General features: G+C 36.5%; 1 pseudogene; it reads left to right on the forward strand.

Annotated features, from left to right (window-relative positions):
• Positions 1–5,332: 5,332 nt before the first annotated feature.
• On the forward strand, positions 5,333–6,281 carry LOC106824244 (olfactory receptor 5K4-like; annotated as a pseudogene).
• The last annotated feature ends 6,266 nt before the right edge of the window (positions 6,282–12,547 follow it).

The following is a 12,547-nucleotide window of genomic DNA, read 5'->3' on the forward strand; positions in this document are numbered from 1 at the left end:
AGAATCCAATGAGCACTGGCCAGTTAAGGGCTCACTGGATTATTATACTATCTTTCAGTTAGAATGTTTTGTAAAGAAGAAAAACTGGGAAAGATGATGAAGTTCCTTATGTACAAGCCTTTATGTTGTTGTACCAAGATGAAAAAAGGGAAGAGAAGGATTTCCTCCAGATACAGAGAGCAGAGGAGGAATAAAAGGGGTCAGTAATACAGGATATTAGAGCAGAGAAAGGGTCAGTTATACAGGATAGTAGAGCAGGGAAGGAACAAAAGGGATCTGTTTTACAGGACATTAGAGAACATGATGATGATGTAATTTCACTAACCCTCAACAGGCACCTGCCCTCGCAGCTCTCCCCCCTCCAGCCCCTCACCTGGTGCCACCACCTCTGGATGCACCCTCAAGTACCTGAGGCAGATGCTCCACCCTCCTATGAGGGGAAAACTGAAATGGGTCCAGGAGTCTCAGGTTGGGTTTCATCCTCCCACACTAGACAGGGATCTCAATTTGGCCAAGGACCCCAGGCCAGAGCAGGGCAATTTCCACTACAATAGTATCCAGTAAGGGTTAACGCCCAAGGACAACCTGCAGGATTCATATGGGTGGATAACCCCTTATCGACCTCTGATTGATTTAATTGGAAAAATAATAATCCACCTTACCAGGAGGATCCCCTGCAGATGGCAGAATTGTTCTCTTCCATCTTGGTCACCTATCACCTGTCTTGGGCAGATATTCATATTTTAATGAATATACTCCTAATAGGAGACAAAAGGAGATGGATAACAGACAAAGCCAGAGAGGAGGCTAACTGGCTCCATCTAGAGGACCCTGCCATTACACTTGAGGCTAACTCAGCTGTCCCAATAGTTGAACCAGCCTGGGATACTAACAAGGCTGCAAGGAGAGTGAGGCTAGAACACTACAAGAGATGTATCTTGACAAACCTGAGAACCAGGGTCCCTAAGCAAAAGAGCCTAAATAAAATCCAAGAAATTCAGCAGAAACTGGACAAAGACCCCTCTAGGTTCCCAGAGAGGATTTATCAAGTTTAAAAGTGCTTTACAGATACATACCTGGAGGTGGCAGATGGCATTTACACCTTACTTCCTGTCTCTTACCCTCTGGTCAATGAAAGACGCATGAAAATGTCTTCAAAATATAGATACCCTCAATTATGTTGAGATTTTAATGAAAAATATCAAGTGTACCTTCAAGGATCAGCCACTCCCCTGCCAATTTGCAGATTGAATTGTTACTCCTGGACACTGCCTTACACTGACTCCTGGCTTGACAAGATCCTAGATAAAATTCCCCAAAACAAAGGCCTAAATTTTTACAACATGACTGGTATTCTGTGTGCTCCCTTTGGGTATATCTTTGTCTGTGGAACAGATCATAAACCCTGAGCCTAGAACTGCCTTGATAGCTGGTGTATAGGAGGTACATATCAATTAGGATATTCAGTTACTCCTTTCTCTGTGTAGAACTCAAGTGAAACCAAACATTAGATGAGCTCCCTTAAATTGTTTTCCCAGATAAGCAGGGACCTTCCAGCAGAATACCTGATGGAGATGCCTATTTCTTTGGTCATAATCTACTTCTATGGTGGGGAGAAGCAGCCCATCAGCATGTGTTACAAAATTTATCCCATATTCTTCGGATTATAGCTCAAGAGACCACCAAAGCCCTTGCAAATTTACAGAGGTCCTTCAACTCCCTAGCTAAAATAGTTCTGGACAATAGAATTGCCCCAGATTATATATCAGCAGAGCAAGGGGGAGTCTGTGTAGTGACCAATTCCTCCTGCTGTTCTTACATTAATACCTCCTCACAAATAGAAAGCAGTATCAGCAAAATCAAGTAACAGGCTACGTGGCTCCAACAAACCATGGGACACAATAGGTTCCTTTCATCCTGGACACAGATTGGTTCTCCAGTCTGTTTTCTTGGATACCCTTAGGCATCCATTCTATGCTGGGTGGCATAATCAATATGGGTTTAACCATACTGATACTCATCTTAGGGATTTATATAATTGTGAAACTAACTTTCTGTTGTATAAACCAAGGATGCTCGTGATTTAAAAGGACAAGAAAAAGACAGTTACCGGTACTCAAATCTCCACTGAAAAGAGGCATTAAGGGTTACCTTAATGATTACATCAAGTCACTCCATTCCATAACACCCCTTCAATGCCCCAATACAGCAGGAAGTAGAAAGATTTGAGATGACACTCCAATCCCAAAAGATTGTGAACTGGACAACTGACAGTGGGGAATTGACACTGGCTCGACACCAGCTTCACATAAGGGAAACCATTTTGTAGAAAGGGAGCCATATTGTAACTATGGACAACATCTAAATAATTAGCCCAGCTGTACATAATATGACTTGGACATAGGCTAGATAATAAATAACTGAAACATAAAGAAAATGGCATGCACCATGATTTATTACCCCTGCCTAGGTTTATACCTCCCAGCTGTGATGAGATGATAACTTTATTATTTTGAGTTCCCAGGAATGTGACAATCCCCAAAAAGAGATTCCATACTGGCATCCATCATCAATGATAACTGAAAGGTCTAGTGTAGTGACTCCCCAGTCTCTAGTGCCAGATGGACACCATTCCTGACCCTCTCCTCCAATGACCCCCAGGGAGAGATTCTGTACTGGCACCCATCATCAATGACAGCTGAAAGGTTTGATATGGCGTCCCCCAGTCTACAGCATTAGATGGTCAACATTCCTGACTCCCTCCTCTATAGCCCCTTAGCCCTATATAACTGCTTCAAGATTCTGTATTCCCCTTATGATAGTTCTTTGGGATGTTAGTCCATCATCTTCCAATTAGCTAGCTTATCCCTTATTAAAAGGGATATGTCTTGCCTCTTGACATATTGGCTTTTGTTTTGCAGTGAGCAGATCAGGCCCTTTGCATGGTGACACCACCACATTTTTGCCTCTTTGCCACAAATCCAAATCTCTCTTCAAATCTTGGTTTAACTCCCACTTCCTCCCTTAAGTGATCAATATGAATTTATTTTCTCTCCACTATACTTTTCAAGTAAAGAAGAACAGACAGTGAGAGAGAGAGAGAGAGAAAAAGAGAGAGAGATGGATCAAGTACGTGAAAAATCAGCAATGTGGTCCTTAAAGTGACTTTAGTGATGGCCATTTGATTTAATCCCAGAATCTGAAAGGACATCCATCTTTAATTGATGTTCTTTGCTTTGCCTTGTTTTGGGAACCATGCCTCTCAAGTTAAGAGTCTCTGCAGAAATAACCTGAGGCCAATGCCAGGGAAATCCCTTTAGAATCGATAGAAAACTTTAACTCTGCCCTGAGGCTAACATAATTATTATCACTGACCTATTGGTAGAGAGAGGGTCATGGATTTTCATAATTTATTCCCTAGTGTTTTAAACACTAAGGTTTTTATTCTTAATTTCTCTAAAAACAACTAATCAGGTGGCCAATCAGCTACTATAAAGTGTTTGTCAGTGAACTCAAAATATGAGGACTGATTTCTAATTTATTTAAAGTATTAAAATGCAGAAATACACATTTCCCTAAAACAGTTCAGCATATTAATTGGTTATACATTTTTATCTACTCAATAATTTCCTTTGTTCATCTCTAAATTGAAGACACTGTGGAAAGCTGTAGTAAGACAGTACAGCACATCATTCTGACCTATTCTGAGTTCAAAGCTACCATTGTCTTATTAGTAAATATACAGATAAGGCTATAAATGACTTTGTAAAATAATTCTGGGAGGTAAAGTAAAATTGATCTCTAATTCAGTAGAATAACTCATATTTCAAGTTGGGACAGAGAAGATGAGTTTTCACTCATTATTATTCTGATCCAGTATTTTCTATACAAAATAGTGATTATTGATAAATAACAAGAGTCTGCATACGTATTTTCAGTTGTTTTACCATTAGGTGTTCCTAAAACAATGATATAAAGCTGTCTTTGGACATTATTACTAAGTTTTGCCAAAATATTATTATTATGGAAGATTTTTTTAAAGTATTAGAGACCTAAAATATAAAGGGCAAACATTTTATTCATTTGATTACAACTCTCTAGTGAGAAAACTCCAGAAAGCCTTATCATGCTATGTAAGAAAATAGAAAAACAGTATATAAAATTAAATGTAGACAAGGATAAGAAACCAAAAAAATTAACCAAAATATGTCTTTAAAACAATGACAGAATTTGAAGAATCAACAGGCTGTTCTCCATAATTGTCTATCTGGAAAATGCTGAGACTAAAGACATTTAGCAATTTCTGGAAGAAAAGAAAAAGGCTTTAGCATTCTTTAAAACCTACATTTCTTGTGATATGGTTGCTGAACTCTAAGTAAATAATAAATTTGAGTTATCATGGAATTCCAATAAATATATAGTGGATTAAGAGTAAATAGTGAGTTTATAAACATAATCACATACTAAATGTAGAACCTCCATGGGATTTACCAAAAATGAGGACAGTAGTTTCTACAGAAGAAGTAAGAGAGAGTGCAAGATAGGGATTTATCATGAGGAAAATACACTGTGACCAAACTCATAATGTGGGCGTGCATGTAGGACACTAAAACTAAAGAGAGAAAGTTTTAGAATAAATGGATAATTAAGAGTAATAACTTCTTGCAGGAATGTGTCACACCAATATAGGAGTAGGATCCAGAATGTGTTGGATTAAATAGAAATCGTATCAAAATTAATTCGTTAAGAAAATTTAAAGATGTTCTATTCTTACCCTGTCTTAAAGGATGAATAGGTCTTTCTTTAAAATGTCCCTTGGAAAGCTTATCAATGAAGGAATACCAAGCTAAAGAAACCAGTTTTAAAACCCACTGTGTTTCTGTGGAATTTTTACAATAAGACATTTAAAATGTCTAAAGTAATTTATTTTCAAACATCACATCAACGCAACAGGATAAGTTTTAAAACTCATTTATTTTTTTCCTGGAGAAAAAGACACCATAAGAAAATGTCTTCTAATTTTGGAAATAGAAAATTATACAGACTGACCAGGAATGTGTACATCAGCATTGGATAATTTATGCAGAAACAGCATTTATGTCCTGGGAATTCACACAGGCATTTCTAGACAACCCTGTGGACACAATCTGTGATACTTTTGTTCTCAGAGACTCGACCTACTGTGCATGTGCTACTATCAGGAGACAGCATAGGATGATTGAAGATGAACCTCTTTCTTTTTGTACACGGGGAAATTCGAGTGGAGAATTAGACACACTCTATTTTAGAGTCCCATTTCTCTACAATTTCTATCTCAGCTGAGAAGCCAGGAATGGCTAAGGAAAATTACTCTTTGACAACTGAGTTTATCCTCATAGGATTTACAGATCACCCAGAGTTGAAGATGCTCCTATTCGTGGTGTTCTTGGCCATCTCTCTGATAACCATGGTGGGGAATCTTGGTTTGGTGGCACTGAATTTTGTGGAGCTGCATCTTCACATGCCAATGTGCGTCTTTCTGGGCAACCTGGCTCTGATGGATTCCTGTTGTTCCTGTGCCGTCACCCCCAAGACGTTAGAGAACTTCTTTTCTGAGGACACAATGATTTCCCTCTCTGAATGCATGGCACAATTTTGTTTTCTTTGCACTGTTGAAATGTCAGACTGCTTTCTCCTGGCAGCAATGATCTATGAACCCTATGTGGCTGTATGCATCCCACTGCAGTACCACACCATCATGTCGAAAAAACTCCACATTCAGGTGACCACAGGGGCCTTCATAGCTGGAAACCTGCATTCCCTTATCCAGGTAGCGCTTCTATTAAGGTTAACTTTCTGCAGGTCTCATCATTGACCCCTTTTTGGTGATGTTCTTCCACACTATCGACTCTCCTGTACTGACCCTTTTATCAATGAACTAATGATATATATTTTTTCAATGCCAATTCAAATCCTCACCATTGCCACTGCCTTGATCTCTTATCTTTGCCTCCTTTTTACTGTTTTCAAAATGAAAGCCAAAGAAGGGAGAGGCAAAGCATTTCTACATGTGCATCCCACTTTCTCTCTGTCTCAATATTCTACGTTTGTCTCCTCATATATATTCAACTATTTGAAGAAGGGAATAAAGATATACCAGTAGCAATTTTTTATACAACAGTAATTCCTTTATTAAATCCTTTTATTTATAGCCTGAGAAATTAGGAGGTGATAAATGCTCTAAAAAATCTATATGGAATTATAATATTCTTAAACAAACTTCAACCTCTATGGAAAACTGATTTTAATTTATTAAAATGTTCCATAAATAAGGGACATAGAAAATGAAAAACACATTTTATATAAATATTAATCTGTAAATCATTAGACTGTTTTTGTTAAAAGACATATGAATGGAATTTCAAAATTGTCTGGCAAATCTTGGTCCAAATTCCACCATTACCAGAGTAGATCTACCAGAGTAGATTAGGAGGAAACTCAATGATAACTTTCATTATCAACTCTCATTACTCTCATGCGACTGTATCAGACTATGGTTCCAAACCTCAGTAAATCAACACAGCATCAAAATTAAATGTTTAAATGTGTGGAAAGTCTGCCTTAACTAACTTCTTCTGGTTAATGGAAGACATTATATCTGATCCTATGTAGACTGTCTGAAACATTTAAAATTTCCTGGCAGGAGATCGAAATCAGCATTTTCATTCAGAAAACTGGCTGGAGACACATGTGGATTAGTTTGAGGAGAGACTAGAAGAAATTAAGTAATTACAGTAATCTATATTTAAAGTAATGAAGTTTGATTTAGATAAGACTCCAAGAATGGAAAAATGGAATGATTAGGAATACACAGACACACTAACAGCCACATACACATTTTGTAGAATAATTAATAATGAATTATAACAAGTTGGCTACAGTAGATTAAGATCTACTTTAACCTGAAATATGATGAAGGCCCTTTACCTCTGGAAGGCATCAACCGTGTTATGTATTATGGAATACGGAACAGCAATTTACATAGTAAACACTCAATAAGCATTTAAAAACACATAATGAGGGCATTGTGGGGTTTTTTTATATTTTTGAGAAATAGTGAAATTACTTTGTATGTGTTTATTGGCCATTTTTACTCCTAAGAATTATCTGTTCATTTTTCCTTTAAGTTTATTGTTATTTCCTCATTTATTTGTACCACTTTACAGAGAAAAGATACTAAAATGTCACAACTATTTCTGGCAAATAATTTCTCTGTGTGTTAATAGTAGTTTAACATTTGTATTACTTATAACTGATAAACATTACAATTTGATATACTCATGTTTATTGATTTTTGTTTTATGTTCTCTTTTATGCTTTTGTGTTTAGAATTTCTTTTCTTAATCTGAGGTCTAAAATTAACCAATATTACTTTTTCTCTTTTTCATTTATCACCTCCCTTTCCTCACTTTCCTCCTCTATTTCTCTTTCTTTTTTTTTTTTGATAGTTTAAATTTTTGCACTTCACTCTTGATTATGTCTGGAATTATTAAGCATATGGCATAAACTGAAGATGTGGCTTTATTTGGCTTGGTTCTCAAAAAATAATTCACAGATTAATTTAACTCAAATAAACATCAAAGGAGGACTTCTTTGGGAATCTGGCAAGATAGGTTTAAAATTTTTCTAGAAAAATAAAATAATCAATAAAACAAAGAGACAATCTATTATATATTAAAATATGTGATGAAGATCCAATAATTAAAACAATTTGATATAAAATCAAGAACCAGTAGATAGATCAATGAAAAAAAAAAGATCTCCAGAGTAAACGCCCATATAAAATAAGAAGAACATCACAAATCAATTATGAAAGAAGGAACTGAAGTGACCTTCAATCAGGTCATTGGGTGACCTGAAGTTAACCAAGGTCAACTGGTTAGCTGTTTTTCTGTTCCATTTGTGTTAAAATGCGTAAGTTTCCTCTCATTCAGAGATATTTTATAAACATAATGTGTAATTTTCTTTTTCCATAGCTTACATTTTTATACATAGCACTTTTAGTCAACAGGGATTCACATTAGAACGCTTGGAAATGAGAAATAGAGTTTGATCTTTTATGTCTAGCCAGCCATTCCAAAAGCACTTCTTACCTACCTCTTCCCTCACTCATTGATTTCAGATGCTTCCTTTTTGTTCATGCACAATCATACACATGCACACACAGAGAGGTCAGTTTCCAGCCTATCTGGTCTGCACAACCAAACCACGACAGTCTCAGTCCCTACACTTAGATTCTAGTAGGAAAGAGTGACATTTTAAATATTATAAATATTTATAACATAAATATTTATATTATATTTATATTTATATACAAAAAATGTATATTTTATATATTATATTTATATTATATATATAAATATATAACATATAAAATATATTATAAAGAGAGAAATTAAATACAAGAGTATTTAAAAATAAACTAAATACTAATAAGTATTATGATTAGGGAAGACTCTTCTTTTTTTTTTTTTATTAATGTTATGATAGATTACAACCTTGTGAGATTTCAGTTGTACATTTTTGTTAGTCATGTTGTGGGTACACCACTTCCCCCTCTGTGCCCTCCCCCCACCCCCCCTTTTCCCTGGTAACCACCGATCAGATCTCCTTTTCAATATACTAATTTCCACCTATGAGTGGAGTCATATAGAGTTCGTCTTTCTCTGACTGGCTTATTTCGCTTAACATAATACCCTCGAGGTCCATCCACGTTGTTGTGAAGGGGCCAATTTTGTCTTTTTTATGGCTGAGTAGTATTCCATTGTGTATATATACCACATCTTCTTTATCCAATCATCAGTTTCTGGGCATGTAGGCTGGTTCCACGTCTTGGCTATTGTAAATAATGCTGCAATGAACATAGGGGTGCAATGGACTCTTGAGATTTCTGATATCAGGTTCTTAGGATAGATACCCAGTAATGGGATGGCTGGGTCATAGGGTATTTCTATTTTTAACTTTTTGAGAAATCTCCATACTGTTTTCCATAGTGGCTGTACCAGTTTGCATTCCCACCAACAGTGTATGAGGGTTCCTTTTTCTCCACAACCTCTCCAACATCTGTCACTCTTGGTTTTGGATGTTTTTGCCAATCTAGCGGGTGTAAGGTGATATCTTAGTGTAGTTTTGATTTGCATTTCCCTGATGATTAGCGATGATGAACATCTTTTCATGTGTCTATTGGCCATATTCATATCTTCTTTTGAGAAATGTCTGTTCATGTCCTCTGCCCATTTTTTGATCGGGTTGTTTGTTTTTTTCTTGTTAAGCCGTGTGAGTTCTTTGTATATTATGGAGATTAACCCTTTGTCAGATAAGTGGCTTGTAAATATTTTTTCCCAATTAGTGAGCTGTTTTTTTGTTTCAATCCTGTTTTCCCTTGCCTTGAAGAAGCTCTTTAGTCTGATGAAGTCCCATTTGTTTATTCTTTCTATTGTTTCCCTCAACTGAGGAGATACAGTGTCCAAAAAGATTCTTTTGAAACTGATGTCAAAGAGTGTACTGCCTATATTCTCTTCCAAAAGACTTATTGTCTCCAGCCTAATCTTTAGGGCTTTGATCCATTTTGAGTTTATTTTGGTGTGTGGTGAAAAAGACTGGTCAATTTTCAATCTTTTGCATGTGGCTGTCCAGTTTTCCCAGCACCATTTGTTGAAGAGACTTTCTTTTCTCCATTGTAGGCCCTCTGCTCCTTTGTCGAAGATTTGCTGTCCATAGATGTGTGGTTTTATCTCTGGGCTTTCAATTCTGTTCCATTGATCTGTGGACCTGTTTTTGTACCAGTACCATGCTGTTTTGATCACTGTAGCTTTGTAGTATGTTTTGAAATCGGGGATTGTGATTCCGCCGGCTTTGTTTTTCTTGCTCAGGATTGCTTTAGCAATTCGCGGTCTTTTGTTGCCCCATATGAATTTTAGGATTGTTTGTTCAATTTCTGTGAAGAATGTTCTTGGGATTCTGATTGGGATAGCATTGAATCTGTATATTGCTTTAGGTAGTATGGACATTTTAACTATGTTTATTCTTCCAATCCATGTGCAAGGAATGTCTTTCCATCTCTTTATGTCATCGTCAATTTCTTTCAAGAAAGTCTTGTAGTTTTCATTGTATAGATCCTTCACTTCCTTGGTTAAGTTTATCCCAAGGTATTTTATTCTTTTCGTTGCGATTGTGAATGGGATTGAGTTCTTGAGTTCTTTTTCTGTTAGTTCATTGTTAGTGTATAGAAATGCTACTGATTTATGCACGTTAATTTTATACCCTGCTACTTTGCTGTAGTTGTTGGTTATTTCTAATAGTTTTTCTGTGGATTCTTTGGGGTTTTCTATATATAAGATCATGTCGTCTGCAAACAACGAGAGTTTTACTTCTTTGTTACCTATTTGGATTCCTTTTATTTCTTTTTCCTGCCGAATTGCTCTGGCCAGCACCTCCAGTACTATGTTGAATAGGAGTGGTGAAAGTGGGCACCCTTGTCTTGTTCCTGTCCTCAGAGGGATGGCTTTCAGTTTTTGTCCATTGAGTATGATGTTGGCTGTGGGTCTATCATATATGGCCTTTATTATGTTGAGGTACTTTCCTTCTATACCCATTTTACTGAGGGTTTTTATCATAAATGGGTGTTGGATCTTGTCGAATGCTTTCTCTGCATCTATTGAGATGATCATGTGGTTTTTGTTTTTCATTTTGTTGATGTAGTGTATCACGTTGATTGACTTGCGGATGTTGAACCATCCCTGTGTCCCTGGTATAAATCCCACTTGATCATGGTGTATAATCTTTTTGATGTATTGCTGTAATCGGTTTGCCAAAATTTTGTTGAGGATTTTTGCATCTATGTTCATCAGTGATATCGGCCTGTAGTTCTCCTTCTTTGTGTTATCCTTGTCAGGTTTGGGGATCAGAGTGATGTTGGCTTCATAGAATGTGTTAGGGAGTTCTCCATCTTTCTCAATTTTCTGGAACAGGTTGAGGAGAATAGGTATTAAGTCTTCTTTGAATGTTTGGTAGAATTCTCCAGAGAAGCCGTCTGGTCCTGGACTCTTATTTTTGGGGAGGTTTTTGATTACCGTTTCTATTTCCTTACTTGTGATTGGCCTATTCAGATTCTCCATTTCTTCCTGATTCAGTTTGGGGAGATTGTAGGAGTCTAGGAATTTGTCCATTTCTTCCAGGTTGTTCAATTTGTTGGCATATAGTTTTTCATAGTATTCTCTTATGATCTCTTGTATTTCATTGGTATCTGTTGTGATTTCTCCTCTGTCATTCCTAATTTTATTAATTTGCGATTTCTCTCTTCTTTTCTTGGTGAGTCTGGCTAGGGGTTTGTCAATTTTGTTAATTCTTTCGAAGAACCAACTCTTTGTTTCATTGATCCTTTCTATTGTCTTTTTTGTTTCAATATTGTTTATTTCTGCTCTTATTTTTATTATTTCCCTCCTTCTACTGACTCTGGGCTTTGTTTGTTCTTCTTTTTCTAGTTCTGTTAGGTGTCGTTTGAGGTTGCTTATGTGAGCTTTTTCTTGTTTAGTGAGGTGAGCCTGTATTGCGATGAATTTCCCTCTTAGGACTGCTTTTGCTGCATCCCAAATGATTTGGTATGTTGTGTTCTCATTTTCATTAGTCTCCAGATAAAATTTGATTTCTTCTTTAATTTCTTCAATGATCCATTGTTTGTTGAGAAGCGTGTTGTTTAGTCTCCACATTTTTGCACCTTTCTCTGCTTTTTTCTTGTAGTTGATTTCTAGTTTAATAGCATTATGATCAGAAAAGATGCTTGATATTATTTCAACTCTCTTGTATTTATTGATGTTTGCTTTGGTTCCCAAAGTATGGTCAATCCTTGAGAAGGTTCCATGTGCACTTGAGAAGAATGTGTAACCTGCTGTTTTTGGATGAAGTGTTCTATATATATCTATTAAGTCCATCTGGTCTAATTTTTCATTTAATTCTATTATTTCCTTGTTGATTTTCTGTCTGGATGTTCTGTCCATTGGTGTTAATGGTGTGTTGAGGTCCCCTACTATTATTGTATTGTTGTTGATGTCTTCTTTTAGTTCTATTAAGAGTTGCTTTACAAATTTTGGTGCTCCTGTGTTGGGTGCGTATATAAGTGTTATGTCTTCTTGGTGGAGAGTCCCTTTTATCATTATATACTGTCCCTCTTTATCTTTCTTTATCTGTTTTGCTTTGAAATCTACCTTGTCTGATATTAGTATAGCGACACCTGCTTTCTTTTGTTCATTATTAGCTTGGAGTATTGTTCTCCATCCCTTCACTCTGAGTCTGTGTTTGTCTTTGGGGCTGAGGTGTGTTTCCTGGAGGCAGCATATTGTTGGATCTTGTTCTTTGATCCATCCTGCCACTCTGTGTCTTTTGATTGGGGAGTTCAATCCATTTACATTTAGAGTGATTATTGAGATGTGGGGGCCTACTACTACCATTTTGTGTCTTGTTTTCTGGTTTTCTTCAGTTTCCTTTGTTTCTCGTCCAATGGTTTAATGTG

This window comes from Equus asinus, chromosome 5 (assembly GCF_041296235.1).
Source record: "Equus asinus isolate D_3611 breed Donkey chromosome 5, EquAss-T2T_v2, whole genome shotgun sequence".
NCBI classification, from domain to species: Eukaryota; Metazoa; Chordata; class Mammalia; order Perissodactyla; family Equidae; genus Equus; species Equus asinus.